Source organism: Lissotriton vulgaris, chromosome 3_1 (assembly GCF_964263255.1).
Source record: "Lissotriton vulgaris chromosome 3_1, aLisVul1.2, whole genome shotgun sequence".
Taxonomy (NCBI): Eukaryota; Metazoa; Chordata; class Amphibia; order Caudata; family Salamandridae; genus Lissotriton; species Lissotriton vulgaris.
In genome coordinates, this window is record NC_141689.1 from 1,038,888,645 (window position 1) to 1,038,907,563 (window position 18,919).

Consider the following 18,919-nt stretch of genomic DNA (forward strand, 5'->3'; position numbering starts at 1 on the left):
ATCGCCTTTCTGGAGGCCCTTCTCTTACTTGCATGATATTTACATTAACTTCTTCTCTTTACTAATTTCTTGATCAATCACACTAAATTAATCCGCTCTCCCTGTTTGTCTCAGTTTTTTATATTCTTCCATTCTAACTTTACTATTATCCCTTTCTTCAATTTTGCAAGTGATCAGAAACTACTTTTGTCTCTGGTCTCTCTTCGTGCTTATTCAAACCCGCCAAACTACTGTTCTCATGTCGGTTTTCTAAATTTGGCCCTTCATCCCTCTGTATATTTTTGTTTTAATCTATGCTCCTACATTTTTTCGTTCCTTTTCACCAGTCATTTCTCCATTCCCTCCTCTTTTCCTTCCTTCCATTAACAGAATGCAGAACATTGTAAGGGTTGCTGCGTTTAAAACATTTGGGCCCGCTACAAATCTAGATATATCAAAGACTGGAGTTTAATCTCCATTTAAGTCATACTGATCTTTTGCCCTGTTAAAAAGTCAAATCAAGACCAGTTATAATATTTATTTTAATGTGCACATAAAACAAAAGCATGTGTGTTCTTAAAACTACAGTAAGCCAACGGTAGAGTGTGATACCTTTCGCTAAATGTCATTCACCCACCTTAATTTGTGTAGTTATTGGTACTGTGATAACTAGGTTTCTTCTTCAGGGATGCAGAAGATGCTGTATATGGGTGCAATGGCTACGACTGACTGCGGCGTGCAGAGTGGCCAGGGCGTGCAGAGTGGCCAGGGCGTGCAGAGTGGCCAGGGCGTGCAGAGTGACCAGGGCGTGCTATGGACTGCAGAGATTAAGCTAATGACAATGTAAATGGCAATGCCATTTATTTATCTGTTTTCAAAACCAACACATAAATACAAATGTTGTCATTTACAATGCCATTAGCTCTAACTTTTCCAAAGGCGAAACCATTGCATTGTAAATGCTGGTTGTCCTTTGCGGCTGTGTCCAATACAGTAGCCTTTCCCAGCCTCTTTACTTCCGTGAGGAGATTTCATGGGACCAGCCCTCAGACCTGTCAGATCTTATGAGGGGCCTCGATAGGAGGCTCGGCTGAAGTAGAGGGAGGAGACCTACCCCTCTTCCTGGATCTCCTAGAGGAATACATAGAAGTAGAATCTTACTCATCCGATGAGAGCACCTCCTTCAGAGTCATCTTCTGCAGCCAGGTCAGAAGCCGGCCCTCCCTGTCCCGCAATGTCTTAGTAGAGAAGGTTCTACAAATTTTGCAGTCTGTGGCCTTGTGGTCCGGGTATAAGCAATAAATACTGTTCTCATGCTTATCTTCTACCAAAAGTCTCGTGTTCCCACAAGACGCACAGGACCTGAATAAAGCCTTCTTTTCCTTGTCAGACAGTGTTGAATTGTAGATGAAAAGTTGAAGAAATAAGTTGAATAGAATGGAAAACAGAGCAGAGCTCAGTGGAGACTCCCTAGCACAACATGCAGTAGAAAAATCTGAGGCTCTCTCGAAGGTTCTATGGGGTGAGGCTATTCTGATTGGTGGTTGTGGAAAGTTTGGGCTCTTTTACAAAATGAGATGAGGCCTAGTTTTCTCTTTTGTACCTATGGTTATGATATTTTTTTATTTACAGAGGCTCCCATTCCGACGACGGGGAATGATACAAAGCATGGGAATCTATGCAAGTTCCAATACTGGGGCAAACAAGTTTTAAAAAAACACTTGCCGCTTATAAAGTGTGGACTCATTAATCCAAGTTTACCAGAAGAGACTTCACAAAGGGTGAGGCGAGGACAGCCAGAAAACGTACGTGAAGGCTCACACAAATAAGGCTTACACATTTAGCTGCAGAGTACAGAGGAAAAGGGTCAAGGAACACTCCAGTAGAAAGGGCAAACACTCCGGATGAAGCAGGCAAGACTCTGCACAATTGGAGGAACCCTCAAGCAAAGCATCATAGGAACCAAAGAATAGGTCTTGCTTTCAGCCAGTTAAAGCAGTCATGGCTTGAAAAAAAATTCACTGAAAATGTACTTATTTTGAAAAACATTTTTTATTACTTTATAGGTTGTACACACATTGCAGGTGTATTGTATGGCCAGAGAGAAAAGTAAACATGTGTAAGCGAGGAAGGTTATGAATAATATTGTTTCCAGAAAAATGGTCAAGTGAAGGTGAACAGAGGGTCGAGTTACAGAAAGTAAGTGAATGAATTCAACAGAGGGAGATGTTGACAGATGATGGTATAAACAACCAATAAGAGAATCTAGAAAGTTTGTGCCTGCATCAACCGCCATGATAAGAGTGAAGTCATACAAAAGGAATCCATGATTTTATTTTTCCGCCATCTACACTAGATTTATTCCAAATTAGTTTGCTCTAAAAGAATTCCCCTCCAAAGGCAGCAGTTGCGTTTATAGGTGCTCATGGGTTCTAACAATCTGCAAGAAAAAAGGAATACATTAATACGGTTTGAAGTCTACACGGCGTGACAGTTACTTTCGTGGTCATGTTTAACAATGAAAAGGAGAACAAAAAAAGTATCCCTGTGGCAAGCCTGAAATACTTTGCATTCAAGCAATTAGTTTTCACATCACTGAAGCACATTTGCCTGAGCCACAGATGACCACAGACACCAAACCCAAGCTCTGTGCAGCCTCTGGGAAAACCACTCTGGCTAGCATGAAATGCCAAGAATCCTGGGTATCTCTGCAGCTTCCATGTGGTTCAGTGTAATCAGTCAAGTCCTCTCACTGGGAAGTATGCTCACATTCAGCTAACAAAATGACAACTCCCTGTTGCTTCCACTACGATTTCGGGCTACGTCAACCTTCTCAAAACTAGAAGGCAGACTATCCAGGAATTTGCTACCCTTTTATTAGTGCCTTCTTGAGGAGCATTGTGATTACACTACCCTCTTAGATAAAATGCAAGAACCACCAAATTGCCAGTTTCTTCCTACATAAACCAATTCTCTAAAAGCTCCTCAGCAATCGAAGGACCGTGCAATCTTGGTTTAAACCAAAGGGTGAAAAACGCTATTCGTGATACAGGGCAAGGACCAGTTCAGCAAACTTCTGTACCCATGTCTGTCTTGTTGAACGAAGTCAAACTCCACACCTTGAAAAACTATCAATATGAACGGTTTCCTGCAGAACAGTCCGCGATCTTTGTCGCTTAAATACTGCTGCATCTGGCAATGTTGATGCTCCCACCTCAGGCTGGCAGGTCTCGAGGAGACAGGCTTTCAACCTTCTGCCTAATTTGCATTAGTGAACAGCCAGGTTGGCCCTTGATGGGCACATCTGTCATGCCCATCTCAACTTGATAACGCTTCTTAATATATTTCCAATTAAAGAGATTTAGAGCGCTCCTGCTCAGTCCTTAGTACCTCAGAACAGCGGTCGAAAGGTCATTGACAACTACACTTGTCTAGACACCTTTCATATTGTTAAAATAAAAAAAGACAGGAATCATGACTGTATAATAGTGATGCACTTTTTTCTACTCCTTTTATCACACCTCACTGCACCTAGCCTTCACAGAAAAGCATGAGCACTTGTTTTTGTTTATTACAGAATGTATAATCCAAGGATATTTTGTGCAATAAAATCATTTATTTGCTTTAGAATTACACGTCTGACCTTGTGTACACGAATTGCCAATAAAAAGATTTGTGTATGCAATTTGCTTCCCAGATGGTGAAACTTCGAAAGTTTTATTTCGTGTGAACCAATTTGGTTAACCGTATCACATTACCCCCGGTTCTCAATATTTATGGGGTTACCCTGGCCTTATACCTCGAGGCAGTGGTAGACACCAATTTATCTTTCACTATGTTCATGCTCATAACCCTGGTGGCAGTGGTAGGTGCTCAGTAGAACTTCTGCACATGACTTCTCAAGATAGAGCTGCATAATATGCTAATCGCCACGAGGATGCATCAAATGTGCAAACAGCCAAAATGTACGTAATAAATCAGCATTGCTTAATTACAAACCATGGCAGCATGGCACGTGTCACGTGCGCCCACACCCGCTTTATTTAACCTGCATTGCCAAACAACTCACTGTTTAGCTTCGTTGAATCGTCCAGGTCACTTACCTGGTTCTTGTCTGCTATCTCCTGGCCATTGGACCACGGCGGCATTCTTCTAATGTTTCCAGCCCTTTGGATGCAGATCTCATCGCTTCCATTGTGCCGCCCTCCGCTGATAAACACATTTCCTGAAAAGGCAGCACAAGACCAATTCGGATTATAAGAATCGGACAAGCATTCTTGAATTGAGCTCGAAGCACTAAGCAGGCAAAAAACAATATGAAGGTAAATTCGAGCCATATACGCGCAAAGGATTCTAGTGCAAGCAGCGCTTTGATTACCATTTATTTCCCAGGAAAGCATATTTCTGAACACTTGACCCGGATGGTTTTGAAATACACAGGAAAGACTTATTGTATTTCCTGTGATAGCACAACATTCGAAACTGTCACTTTGGGATACTAGTAATTAATAAGACTTGCAGATCATAAGAGTCCGGTTAAACATTTATTCAGAGCACCAACTTTTGGACTATTCCTGCAGATTATAGGGACTAAGGTTGTGTTAGTTTAATACCCATTTCCCTGTGTAATCAAACAGAGTGTAATTCACATAGTAGACCCTTCTTAGAGAAAGTTGTTGTGCGTTAAGCAGGAAACATCCTAAACAACGAAGAATCACATAATGAAGTCCTGAACCACAGCTTTTTGCTAGACAGGCTTCCATATTATTTGTATCCTGGCAGCATGTTTGGCACGTCACTTCCCTCTGCCTCCCTACCCCTCATCTTCACTTTGATTCAGCAGTGTTCAAGAAGTCCTGAAATATGTTGGAGTGGTACGTCACCTATCTCCGCCCCCTCATCCTTGATAAATGCAAGTGACATAACACTCTAACACTGCCGAATCAATGTGAAGATAAGGGGTAGGGAGGCGGAGAGAAGTGATGTGCCACACATGCTGCCGGGATACAAACAATACGTAAGCCTGTCGTGGAATTTATAGTATGTGATTCTTCATGGTTAGTTTTCACTTGCGTTGGTGCAGCGAGGATTTCAAACAAACAATTTCATGATGGCACACGACAAGTGCAAGCAAGCTGGACATCCTGAAAACGTATGCTTGCATGGACTCGTACTCCTGCCCTTCGGCGTGCGCAGTTATCCCAGGGAGTTCAAAAACATTCCAACAAGCGAGCACCCTCTACACAGCCTCAAACGTATGCGCGCTCGCATTTGCTTGCCTTCCTTATCGGCTTGCTCATTTACATGCATGCATTTCACAATAATTAAGTGCGCTACAAGTCTTCCAGGAAAGATGCAATAGCAATCAGGTACATACTCATTTCAAATACTCTTTGGGCCTGCCTCTCAACGCAGGCAGTTTTTATTCATGTATTTTTGTATCCTTTGTGAGGATCTCTCAAATATGTTGGTTTATTTCTGGCTACCTCGTGGTTTAGGAAGACTTAAAAAAAAAATAGTGGTTAAGCATTGTTCGATGTTTAGCTTTCGTTGTTCCGGAAGTCGTGGTTTAGGCAGTAGTTAAGTCATACAACTGCGTTAAGCACTAGTTGGCACGTTGATTTTGAACCAGACAAGTATTGTTCTAAGTGTTTTGCATTGAGCCATATCCAGCTGCATTTCAATTGCAGAGCATAATAATCCTGAGCAGTCCAGTATCTAGTGAAACTATCATGAGCCCAGTAGTATCGGACGCAGGTAAACCTGAATCATTTAAGACCTGGTATTTCTCTTTAATCCCACCCCCTTCCCGTGGGAACTTTCTGGGGTGCAGTGTATAATTCATTGCTACCTCGTTAGTTCTCATTTGAATTTGGAGAATATTGTTGCCCCATTAAAACCGCCTCGATTTAAGAGAGAGGCTCACAACAACTTTACGGTGTCCCTAGGGCACAAGATGTCTCCGGCCATCAGCTTATTTGTGCTCCCAAACCCCTTGTGGGAAGTGCCCGTTGGTATGGCCATCATGGGAGCTGGAATTTTTAAAGGTCTCCCCATACTCACATTTGTTGGGTTCCACCACTTAATTTCCTTCTCAACCTTTCCTGGACAATCATTAGCTACACTAATTTCCCTGTGGCTTGTGACCATCCATTTCATAACCATTCCTGTATGGTTCGCACGTGCAGTCCTGCATGCGGTATAAGGGAACTGCAGGCGGCCATTAATTTCATGACAGTCCTCATTGTCAGACTTCCCCTTCTGATAGAAGAGTTTGATCTATTGCTGTTGCCCTCTTGGCGACTGGGTATGCCCGTACTGATCCAGAGTCCAGTGTTACCCATAGGAAAACATTTGCCTGTACGAGTGGTGGCAATTTTTCATGGTTTATGGTAAACCCCAGGCACTGTAGTGTGTGATGACTGGCATTTTTGTTAAGAGTTTGCCATTACCAGCTAACTGTCCAGGTATGGGTAGACTTGTATCAGCAGTCTTCTCAGGTGTGCAGCCGCCGGTAGGCACTCGTGAACTCTGCAGATTTTATGCCAAAGGGTAGAACTCTGAACTGGTAGTGTATTTAGTCCAAGACAAATCTTAGGTACTTCTTGTACCTCTGGTTCATAGTTATATGTAGGTAGGTGTCTCAAGTCTAGGGTGTTCCTTTCCTTAGTAACAGAATTTATGTGGCATCATTTTGAAGTGTTGCATTTGTATGAACGTGTTTAGATACCAGAGGTTGAATTGGTGTCAGTGTCAAGTCCTGTTTTGGTACTAGGAAGTACACCTAATAAGACACCATTCTCTCCCTTGGAAATGGGGTTCTGTTAATGATGGATGCCTGCACCTCAGGCATGAATAAGTTGCTACCCCCAAACACAGTAATGCCCGTGCACATTAGTCTGCTGGTGGCATCTGTTGCATCCAGGGGCAATTTGAGGAAGGAGTTGGTGATGTTCCTGCATGACTGACTACCCTTTCTTTTTTTAACTCTGGCGGGTGCAGTATGAGCCCTCCCATTTCTTCCCTTTGCTGTTGGCCGCACCTGTGGCGGATGGCATTGGAGTTCGGAATTCTCAATTGCTCTGCTGCTTCTCTTTCCATCTACGAGGTCCAGCATATACTCTCTGCTGGTGGCCTGGTTGACATGAGGGAATTTAGCTTCCTGGCAGTCACTGTGATGGAACCTGCAAGTAGGTTGTTTGATGAATAGGGAGCCTATTGGAATGTTTATATATTTCTTTGAGGGGATTCTACACTGGGTGTGATCAGTTCCTTCAAAGGTTTTACCCTGGTGCAGTATGCTGGGGAGCAAGATTAGGTACAGGTTTGCATTCTGCAATGGCATCAGGGTCTCCAGGAGAAGCAAGATTGCTTCATCTTTCTCAAACTGGACCACATTTGTGACTGGCGCCCTCTTAATTAGTCTATCGTACATGGAAAGGCTATCTGAGAAACTCAATGGGAATCTTCCTACACCTCCTAGGGAGATTCAGTGCTGAGATCCTGCCATTTATCAAACTATCCTGGCCTCTAAATCACGATGCGCTCGTCCTCATATTTGAAGACTTCTTTCTGCTCCTCTTCACGCAGCTCCGGAGTCATGGACAACATGATGTCTGGTCAGTCATCGCCCAGTTCACTCAACTCAGAGCTTTGTGGTAGTGCAGAATGCCTTCAGAGCCTCGAACTCCTGGTGCTGCAGAAGTGTCACCATTTTGGCCTAGAGTTGGCAGTCATTCTCCACCTCAGGCGAGTATTCAGTGTTGGTTGTAAAGGAGAGGTTCATCTTTGGTCCGCCAGCTCTATGCATTTTACCTCCTTGCTCTCATGGCCAGGTTCCGTAAAAGATTCTTCTCTATAATCAATGCATAGAATGTGAATGGAGCAGGAATCACACTGCAAAAACGAAAAGGTCACCTTTCCTGTAGAAGCTTTAAGCTGGAAAACGTTCTCAATTCACATGTAACCTTCACCTGCCTGTAGAAAAGTAGTTAATAAAGAAAGGGCCTGACAGTTTTATAGCAGGGAGATGAATTAAGTTTAAAGATCGATAACCAAAGGGGGAAAAATTGTATGAAGACTGACCATGCAAGTGGACTTATGCATGCATCGGACATCAGAGGGGGGACTAGACATCCACTAAATGGCTGACAACAGGGGTATGGGTGGTGTGGAGTGGGATGGGACACTAAATACAGGCAGACTACTAGGTGACAGAACAAATGAATACCATTTAAATTCAGAAAACTTTCAAACTGCAAAACTACTAAGTTAAACCTTTGTTTTACTCGTAAGTAAAACGTACGAGTCCTCTGAAAGTAAGATGACGTTTATTCAGAGCACAGGATAAATGTACACTTCACCAGCTGACCAGATACCAACTGACAAGCCTGGAATGGAGCTTGGTTACACAATGCATTGAGAACATCGCAGGTATTAGAGAGGACACAAAGGAAGGGCTAAAACCAGGAGACCATATTGAGAAGAGAATGCATTAACACCACATCTCCAACTGGATTGAAAACAATATATTAAAATGAAACAATAACATAAGTAATCATTCAAATAAACCGGTGGGCTGCGAAGCCTAGAACTTAATGGCTTCCGTGGATACTGGAACATATCGAAGTCCCTCACTAGGAGAAGAATCATCAAGGGCATCACCAGCCCCTTTGCCCCTGCGACAAACCAAAGATTGAGCTGGAGTGATCTACAGGAGTAGAAACCATGTACCCACTGTTGGATGCCAAATCTTGATCAATGAGAGGTATTATTGGAGGAAACACCTTTCTGATACAATGCAACTCTGCGAAGGTTCCATTTCTGACCATTCTCCAAAACCACAGAGAAAACTTCTCTAACTTTGTAGGGACCCCTGTACTTGAAAAGCCCCTTTGTACTCTCTAGTTTTACTTTAACCAGAGGAAATAAAATCGAACGTAGATGCTCGATTGACCATGGAAAAAGACGCAGGATTGGCACCAACACGGTTTTTAATCCAAGATAGTGCAAGCTTAGTGCCAGGACGTCTACCCGGCATGAGCTCAAAAGGAGACTTACCATCTTGTTTAAGAGCAGAGGTGTGATAGGCCCACACCATCTCCTGACCACCTCATTGGCAAAACCACCAGACACACATGACATTTGTATAATGCCTTTGACAACTATTTGCTCCTCATATCCTTTGTGGGTTATAAAGGTAAGTGCGATGGTGGGTCACCCCACACCCTGACAATAAACGCATTTTATGTAAAGTTAGGTACCATTATCTGTTATGAGATCAGAAGGACAGTCTTCATCATGAAATAATTCTGAGAAACAAAACAGTACAATCAGTAGTGATGTCTAACAAATCTAACCACAAGCCGTTTAGAAAACATGTCAACAGCCACAATGGCAAAGCGTCGAGCAGCAGGCAATTCATCCACAGGTCCAATAAAATCAAGACACTGAGCCAAGGTTGTTCAGGAGTAATGATATGACTCGTAGATGAACCTGAAATCTTTTCTCACTGTCTTTACAAGCAGAACAATTCTCCACCCAAGAAGACACTTGTGAGTCCATGGCTGGCCACCAAATGTCAGCCTTAATCCTGCACTGCGTGAGAGTTTGCCCTAAGTGACCTTCATGGGCCAGTTTTAATAATTTCGGTCTCAAATTGAATGGAGGGATGAACCGGTCACCTCTCATAAGAATACTGTCGCCATATACGGACAGTTCATCTAAAACTTTTAGAAATGGGCAGACTGGGGGTTGTACACAGCTCTCACGCCTGGCGCCCAATTTGACCAAGTCAATGACTTTAGTGAGCACCAAATCTCTCGCCATAGCAATACACCACTCATCTCTCGAAAAGTACCATCAGTCAGGGCTAGCACATCTTGGACAAACGCTACGGCCCCTTCATCTTGAATCTCTTGTGAATCTTCACTCTTGACCGAGTCTAGAGAGACAGGCAGCCTGAAGGTTGCGCCAACCTTGAATACAAGAAATATCAAATTGATATTCCTGAAATCTGGATGAAAGTCTTGCTAATCTAGGGGAACCCTTACCCGCTCCACCAGGAGACAACACATGAACCAAAGGCTTATGGTCGGTCTTAATTTGGAAATGGTTACCCCAGAGATATGTCCTGAAATATTGAACACCCCAAGCGGCAGCCAAGGCCTCCTTCTCAATTACAGAGTAATTTTGCTCAGAAGTAGACAGGGTGCGGGAGGCGAATGCAATGTTTTCTCCCCCTCTGTTTCTAAAGAAATACCGCTCCTAATCCAGTGGCACTCGCATCCACCATAAACACAGAGCTGCGCCTAATATCAAAGGTTGCTAAGACCTTACCTTCACACAATTGCTTGATATTAAAACAATTTCTATGGTTATCACACCAAGAATACTGAACTATTTTTTTGAGTAGAAGTCTCAAAATTAACGTTTTGTCCGAGAAATTCACAAATTTAGTGCAAAACTCTATAAACCATGAATGATCTGAGCTGATCCTTCTCTGTAGGGCACAGGGCTAGATGTATAGCCTCTAAAAGTTAAATGTGCCCTCAGTGGTTATGAACGCAGTCAAACTTTTTGAATCACGAAGACAAATCTGATGGTAGGCGCTCTTGAGATCTAATTGTCAAGAATTTCGCACTTTGTAAAGTGGACACTAACTCCCCAATGTTGGGGAGAGGAAACGTGTCAGCTACAACATTCTTAAGGGATCTTAAGTCCACACAGAATCTTATTTTTCCATCGGCCTTTTGAGTAATAACTGGAGACACAGCTGGAAGCCTCTGCTTGTTCAATTATTCCACCTTGCAACATTTCATTGATTAAAGATTTCACTTCACCCCTAACAAGAGGAACCCTCAATTTGTGTTGAATAGGGACATCTTTGAATAAGATTGTGAACATAACCTTTCAACTCACCAAACTCATTTCTAAAAATTCTACTTGCATCACATAAAATATTGAGTATAATCGCCCACGACCATGACTTGGGAGGGTGCTCTAGGATGGACTATAATATGTAAGTTGTATTGATGAATCCACCCAAGGATCAGTGGTCCATCAATGGCAACATATACTTTCCATTTAATAGACCTATCCAAGAAAAATGTCAAAATACCCATACATCTCTTTTCACCTGGATACCCTGTATGGGAAATGTCACTAGATAAAGAGTTTTTTTATCACCCCATTCTTCCCTAAACATGGGCTTAGGGATAATTGTGCATCTAGAGCCAGTATCTACCATAAGAGTTAATTCATGGCTATCAATGATGAACTCCGCTTTGGGTCTTCTCTCGTCATTAAAAGCATCATTAGCTGAATCTTCAACTATTAAAATGTCTCCATTTTTAATCTCTGGATCGTTCCTTCAATAACAGCCACCTTGGGTCTACCTTTGTTCCTACATATTCTGGAAAAATTACCCATTTTACCACATTTAATACATTCTTTGTTATTCGCAAAGCAAAAGTTTGCATCAGATGAATGTGCATTACTGCCACATCTTGAGCAAAATCTAGTGGGGGTCTTAACAGTGCTCTTTCAATTGAAAAATGTCCCTTTCGACTTGACTAGGGTGAAAGACTTCATCCACAGGTTCACTCTTTTCAGATACTTCAGAAATTTGTTGAGGATTAGATTTTTGTAACTCCTACATATTTCTGAATGTTCAGCCACCTTAGATAAATCGCTATCTTTAAAGTGGGATTCTTGGCTGCCCAGAGCAATTCCTGAATCTTCCTATTACATTGTACAATCAGTTGATCGCAAATCAGTTCAGCCATTGAACCAAAGTTACATTTTACTGATTGTTCCCTTAATCTTGCCACAAAAATCGATGGATTCTTCATTGCGTTGTGTTTAAAACTTATATCTAATCATAACCAAATTGTCTTTTGTGAACCTTACTTCAAGTCTAGAAACTGCACCTTTGTATTCCATCAGGCAAAGATGGCTCACTGGCTTGTAACGCTTGGGGAAGATATTTAAAAATACGTTGGGCGTACTTACCCAGAGCAGTCAACAATACTTACAAGTCTTGACCATCTAGAGCATCAAGATAATAGTCAAACAGGACTATCCAATCTTCCCAAGCAATCTGTGGTGTGCCAGGTTCACTTAAAAATGGTGGAGGGAGTGCTACTGTAACCTGATGTGCCACAGTAACACTGGTGAAAACCTGACACCCTAAACCAAGTTACAAGGGATTCAGTAAAAATACAGCTAAAAGAATAAAATATGTAAATGCAAGTTAAGAAAATGTTGCCTTGAACATGAGTTTCACAAATAAAGTGGCAGTGAGTGAGAAAATGTCACTTTGTACTTGTAGCAGTGGCAGAAAACTGTGCGCATCACCGAATGACAAGCACATGAAAAATTTAGATATTGTCAAATATTAAATGCCAAGTGATTCAGGATTGGAGAGCGTATCAGTGGGGGAACGACACTCGTTGCAGTGACCCTGCAACACAGCTGTCGGTGCGATGCTACAAAGGTTGAGTTGTAGGAGATAGGCAGGGTTTCAGCTTAAAAACTTGAATGTCAAGATGGCGCCCTTACGTAGCGTGACGACATAAGCGCGTAACGTCACAAGTCGCGTCGATGGGTAGCTGCGTATCAAAACGCAACGAGCCTGGCGATGCAGTGACGCATTAAGGAACAAAGATTCAGTTACTCAGGAACGCGTGCCACTTGTAAGAAAGGGCGCGCACATGCACGCCACAACTGGTTTAGATGACGTTAGCCCCTCAGTACAACCTCAGGGAACACCGGGACCTCTCAGTAGGGCCTCAGGGCACACAGGGACCTCCAACTTGGCAGCTCCTGGAAAGATTGCGGTGAATGCCACAGGCAGTAAACAGTGCTGCTGCACGCAGGGATCTGCTGTTGGGGAGTCGCCGCTATCCTGAAAAATGCTTGACAGCAGCTCTGATGAAGACTATGCCCGTAGTCCGGTCAGCTTCTAAGATAGTCATCAAATTGATGAAAGTAAAACGCAAGTGTCTTCTGAGAGTAAGATTAAGTTTATTCACAGAGCACAGAATCAATGTACACCTCACCAGCTGACCAGACACCAACTGACAAGTCTCTAATGCAGCTTGGTTATGCATAACGCATTGAGAACATTGCAGGTATTCTGGAAGGAAGGAGAGGACACAAAGGAAGGGCTACAACCGGGAGACCATATTGAGAAGAGAATGCATTTACAACATACTCCATATCCAAAACCAAACTACTGCTCATTATTAAAGTGAAATAGTAACCAAACAAAAAACTGCAGAAAATGAGCAAGGGCACAAACCTGTGAACTTCACGCAAAGAAACAGATGAATGCTTCCACACCTGAACCAGGGATGTCACAACTAAGTACAGTGGAAAGAAAAGTAAATGCGCTTAGCCACTCAAAAGAAAAATATATAAAAGCTAACATATTAAAAAGCATAATTAGGAGGCTAGTGAGACTGTACACCAATAACATGCATTTTACTAAGCGTAAATAATCATAAGTATCTTGCTCATAGAATTTGGTGACCAAGAAAATGGAAACCAATTTACTAATTAGCAAAATTTGCTCTACCAGGGCTAGGAAGGAAAACTGCCACAGAGGACAGTCTCCATGGATCCCTGGACAAATATGGACCCCAAGCTTCCGACCTGCAGCACACTGTCACCAAGTATAACACTAGGTTAACTGGTTGATTCTTATCCGAGTGCAAGTCTATTTCATGTGGCTCATTCGCACAATGAACTGAGCTTCACTCCACTTAGATGACATTGTCATCTAGACAAAACAGAGTGACAAACACCACTAAATACCAAATAAACTACAGGGACCAATAATATGTAACCACAATTTGAACCTACCAACATTGAAACGAAACATCTTTAATCTCCAGAAAAGCCATTGTGAAATGAAGGTGCTTCTCAGCTTTGAAATCAGATTTTGCATCTCGAAACATTTCTGTAAAAAAACAAAAATATCAATACAGAAGTGTATACTAGCTCAAAACAAGTGGACAAAAAAAATGTATAAGATGCAGGACAACTACAAATTGTGTGAAGTACTTGTCTATTCTAGTTTGGAAATTGGGCCTGTGTGCCTCTTTTCTGGATCCTTATAAACAAGTTAAACTCGCCAGTTTTAATCCACAACCTCGCCAACTAATAACCCTATATATTATGTAAAAAAATTAACTCGGCACAGCAGCCAGATGGTTATTAGTCCACACTAAAGACTACTGGGTGGACATACAGGCTAGGAGACGGTGACGTGGGGAGATCATTTTAACCGCATGCGCGCTAGCGGGGTTTCCCGCTGCGCGCTGAAGATTCAAAAATCGCGCGTTACGTGACAAAGCCAACTCGTCATGCGCGTAGCGCAGGTAACGCCCATGACGAGCTGGCTTTGTCATCAGCACTGACACTAATCTTCAAGTTCACACATTTCAGCCCACCATCCAGAGTTCGAAATACAGCTTTCTAATCAATGCAAGTGAATCCAGAAATATTTGCTATGCAAAACCACAAGGTTAGCTTACCTGTAGAAGTTTTGAGCTTGAAAACTTTCCGGATTTATGCGAGACTCCCCTCCCCATAGAAAACGTGTGAACAAACAAGGGGCCTGAAGTTGTATAGCATGTTGAGTAATTAAGTCTAAAGATGCGAAAGGTCACCAAAAAGGAATAAGGTATCCCAGATGGTGACCACTCAAGTGGACTAAGTGGCTGTGTGACATCATAGGGGTAGCAGACTTAGCCAAAAATGGTAAGACTACACAAAAGAGGGAGGGTGAATTCTGGAACCAGCAAGTAGATGGTGGAAAAAATGAATAGCATACAAATCCAGAAAAAGCCTTCAAGATGCAGAGCTACCGTAAGTTATCATTTTTGTTTTACTTTATATTAAACTACTACTCATAATAGATGCTAAACAATAGAAAGCATACAAAAAACAAGCTAACAATGAAAGAGGCCATCAACTGGCAAACTTCTTAAAAGAAACAGATTAATGCTTTAACATCTAAATCATGATACAGGGACATCAAGTAAGCACTACGTAAAGAATACTAAAATACGCTTACCCCTCCTATAAAAAATAAGACAGTACTGAGCTAGTACACTTGCAACAAAGCATGCTAGCAAACTTAAATAAATAATATGTATTTTGCTCATGGAATTCAGAAACCAACAACAAGGAAACAAATTTGCTAATAAGCAAAATGTTACTCTTCCAGGGCTAGGAAGGAAAACTGCCACTGACGACAGGCTCCATGGAATCCTGGCAACATTTTGATCACTGCTTCCCCCTCCAATCTCAAAACGTACCACCAAAGATTAAACAAGTACAACCCTATGGTAACTGGCTGATTCTTTTCAGAGTTCAAGTAGATTCCATGTGGCTCACATTTACTCAATGAATTGAGCCTCACTCCATTTCAAGGATGTTAATTATAAGATACAACAGAGCGGAGTAAACCGGAAAAAAATCTTCAAAGAACAACAATGTGTAAGTGGCACTTGGACCTACCAACACTTAGATTCAAGGTCGCACTCCTGGAAGGTAGATCTCTTGCTGGTTTCGGAGTCTTTCAGTTTTGAAATTCGATATTCTTTATCTGAGGAAATTCCTGTAAAATAAAAATATTTTACATTTTGCATATTATGTATATACATTCCTGTAAAATATATTTTAAAATGTTATGTATATTAAATACATACATATACACAAATAAAAAAATTCCAAAATGGAATAGTAGCTCAAAAAAAATGACAAGTAATGAATAAGCAGTCCACCAACAACAAATCCTCTGTGAAGCACCGGCTAGTGTGGAAACTGGACCTCTACTCCTTTTCTGGATCCTTACTCACATGTTAAACTCCAATTTTAATCCACACATATCCAGGTAACATTCTTAATTTAAAGAGCCCTCATTCATAGTTAAAAAATCTGATACCAAGAAAAGGGAAGTCGTTTCAACCAATAAGTAAGAATTTGCTCTTCCAGGACCATGAACAAAGACTGCCACAAGAAATCTGTTTCCTGGATTTTTGTGTGAAAAATATAAAACTTGTAACTTCTGCCTCGGTACAAAAGCATTTCAAATGGAGGTAATCATTCCAGGGAATCTGCATTCTCTAATAAAATCCAGCAATTTGCATCAGCCAAAGGCCCGAGGGAGAAAATGACATCCTTCATCAACTAGAAGAAATGATCCACAATGCAAAGGCAGGAGATGTCCTACAAGGAAATAAGGCCCTCTATCTGCTCCTCATATTTCATTTTAACCACTAAAGTTTGAGCCATCTTCATGATGAGAGATATATTTGCTTTTTTTTTACCTATGTTGTAGGGGCAGTCGAGACCTATACATTTTCAGATAGATGTTGTAACGGACACCTTACCCTACAAAAGTAAGGAGTGGTGGTGACAAATGGACTTCAGTCTTTGACAAACTACTGACCTACTTCATATTAGTGTTTATAGCAGTATTAAACAGAACCTCGTGATAATGCATGCCACACTAAGTACCTATGGTAAAGCACCAAGTGGACGCCAGTACAAAGGAGCATGCAAACCCAGTATAAAAGATTCTTTAATTTCCTTATAACAACCTACTTCTGAAAACTCTAGTCTTGACTGATAATGAATTATTATAGCTTCCAACTAATAACTTATTACAGGTGACATTTGACAAGGTCTACGGCCAAGGTGAAGCACAAAATAAACATGTTGCCATAAAAATCTCTTTTCTGCTGATCATTGTTCTTTTTAGGAAAACTGATCCGAAAATCAGTTTTCCTAAAAAGAACAATGATCAACAGAAAGGAGATTTTTATGGCAACATGTTTATTTTGAGCACACCATAGGTCATTCCAGGCAAGACAGAACCCCACGCATATTGCTACAATTTATGTACAGAATTTCTGCACTACGACTTCTATCAAACCAATTTGAATATCTTTTTGCAAAAATTCCACTCTTTTGGTGTGTTTCATTTAACACTACTTATTCTACTTGTTGATAAGCTTACTAGCTTTCATGTGAAAGCACAAAACACCAGTGTTGCAGTGCTCCTTTTTGGGTGGTAACCCACAGTTTTTTTTCTTCTTTTAAGGACAGAGGTGGTGGACTCTTGGCAGTCATTAAACCAAGACGAGCCACATCCGGTGGACAAATGTTTTTCAAGGGCTGCACACAATGGAAACTGCTTCGTACGGACATAAATTACTGTTTTTTCAGGAAAAAATTTAAAACCTTCATGGTGGAGAAAAAAAATACAGGCATTCCAACACGTACCAAAACCAATGGCCAACAGACTGCATCACAGTCTGAACAGCTAGGAAAAGAGACAAAGCCTCTGAAGCACAGGTCCACCACCAGAAAAGGAGAGCAAGAGAACTGAAAAGCGAGAAGGAAAAATCTAATGCAACACAATGGTGTGAAGGAAATTAAAGTGCTTGCCTCAATAGATATGGACACCAACAATGGGAGGAGATTGAGTATTTGATGCAATGCTTCCCTGATCAATACACGTTTAGGGCAAAGGCTATAATACAAGACAATAAATAAAGACATGCTTAAAATTAAAGTCAGCCATGGGCTGTACACAAAGCCAACAAGCAGACGTGTATTGGAACAGCACTGAAGACCTGTATGACAGAAGGCCCGAGGCTTTCAATAAAAAGTCCCAAGTATCCATTATTAAAATGCAAATACGTGGGGCAGTCTATTTGTAACTTCTGTAGACATGTTACTACAGCAGATTAAGGACAACGAATCAGCTAGTTTATGGACGCCCTACACTTCAGGGGCATGTGCAAGAGGAGTATAACACCCAGCAAGAATACTTTGGACAGATGCGTTTTTTTAATCAGTCATGGAACAAGCCTAGTCTGCACAACCCAGCATTTCCAATACTATATGTATAAATTGGCAACCAAAATTGTACCCAAGACGGCTCTTTCAGAGCCAGAGGAAAGGCCAAACCACAAAAGGATGAGCCTCTTCAGCAAAGTAATTATGCACAAAATGCCCTGACAGACATCTGTAGGAGATTGGGAGGGTTCCTAGAGGATAGGTGGAACACAACGACTGACAACTTGGTGCCAACCCTAATTGAACAGGGATCTTGCACAACTACATTACACAATAAACCCTAAAACCAAAGAAAAGGGCACACAAAGAACAAAAACTGACACTCCTGCAGTAGCAGGACATTACGTTAATAAAATACCCATAGTGTATGCTCCAAAGAAGGGGCACAACCAAGGAGCTTACTTTGTCTCAAAACTGGATATAATTTTGAGAGCAACCGGATTTCTGAACATATTGACACAAAAACTTAAAAATCATCACATGGCATGACGCTATCCAAGGAGAAGGAAATCCATTTAGAGGGAAACCATAGACCTCCAGGACAAACACTTCCATATAACGATGAACGAACACAAAAAACAACAAATCTTAAGTAAACAATGGACTTAATCAATTAAGGGTACTTTCGGAGATGGAATCAGCAGCAGGGGTTTTCACAAAATGCCAGGGAAATCTAAGGAGGCAGGGAATACATGCGTACTCACTTCTACCTATGCAACTGGCATATTTAAGAGTTCACTAAAGAAATAGAAGCCTGCAAGCAAGAATTCAAAAGTTGCATAGACTGGAGTTCCCATTCGATATGGAGAATTCACCCCCAAAGGAAAAAGGTTTTCTAAAAGCAACTGAATACAGTGAAGGACTTTCCTTTGCATAACATTCTTAGCGTCGACAGAGCAAGCTCACTTCTACCAGAAGGGACTGAGATGAAACTGTTAGGCATAAGTGTCATGTTTATCCTGATTGCTCATAGAACTCAATGACCAAGAAAATGAAAACTAGTAATAAGTAAAGCTTCTCTTCCAGGGCCACGAAGAAAATCTGCCACGATTACAGACCTCAT

The 18,919-nt window shown here is 41.5% G+C and overlaps 1 long non-coding RNA gene and 2 other non-coding genes across 5 annotated transcripts in view; all 3 read right to left on the reverse strand.

The window, feature by feature from the left end:
* Positions 1-2,012: 2,012 nt before the first annotated feature.
* Positions 2,013-18,919, reverse strand: part of LOC147727363 (uncharacterized) — a 46,911-nt gene continuing 30,004 nt past the window's right edge. For all 3 annotated transcript variants that reach the window (XR_015309327.1, XR_015309326.1, XR_015309325.1), the window contains 5 exons: positions 15,508-15,607; positions 13,846-13,942; positions 13,283-13,343; positions 4,083-4,204; positions 2,013-2,419 (listed from right to left, as the gene is read on the reverse strand). This is a non-coding gene — a long non-coding RNA (uncharacterized LOC147727363). The remainder of the gene's footprint in view (positions 2,420-4,082; positions 4,205-13,282; positions 13,344-13,845; positions 13,943-15,507; positions 15,608-18,919) is intronic.
* On the reverse strand, positions 13,488-13,611 carry LOC147727364 (small nucleolar RNA SNORA24). Its single transcript, XR_015309632.1, has one exon. It is a non-coding gene; the product is annotated as a small nucleolar RNA SNORA24 (small nucleolar RNA).
* LOC147727365 (small nucleolar RNA SNORA24) lies at positions 15,140-15,264 on the reverse strand. Its single transcript, XR_015309631.1, has one exon. It is a non-coding gene; the product is annotated as a small nucleolar RNA SNORA24 (small nucleolar RNA).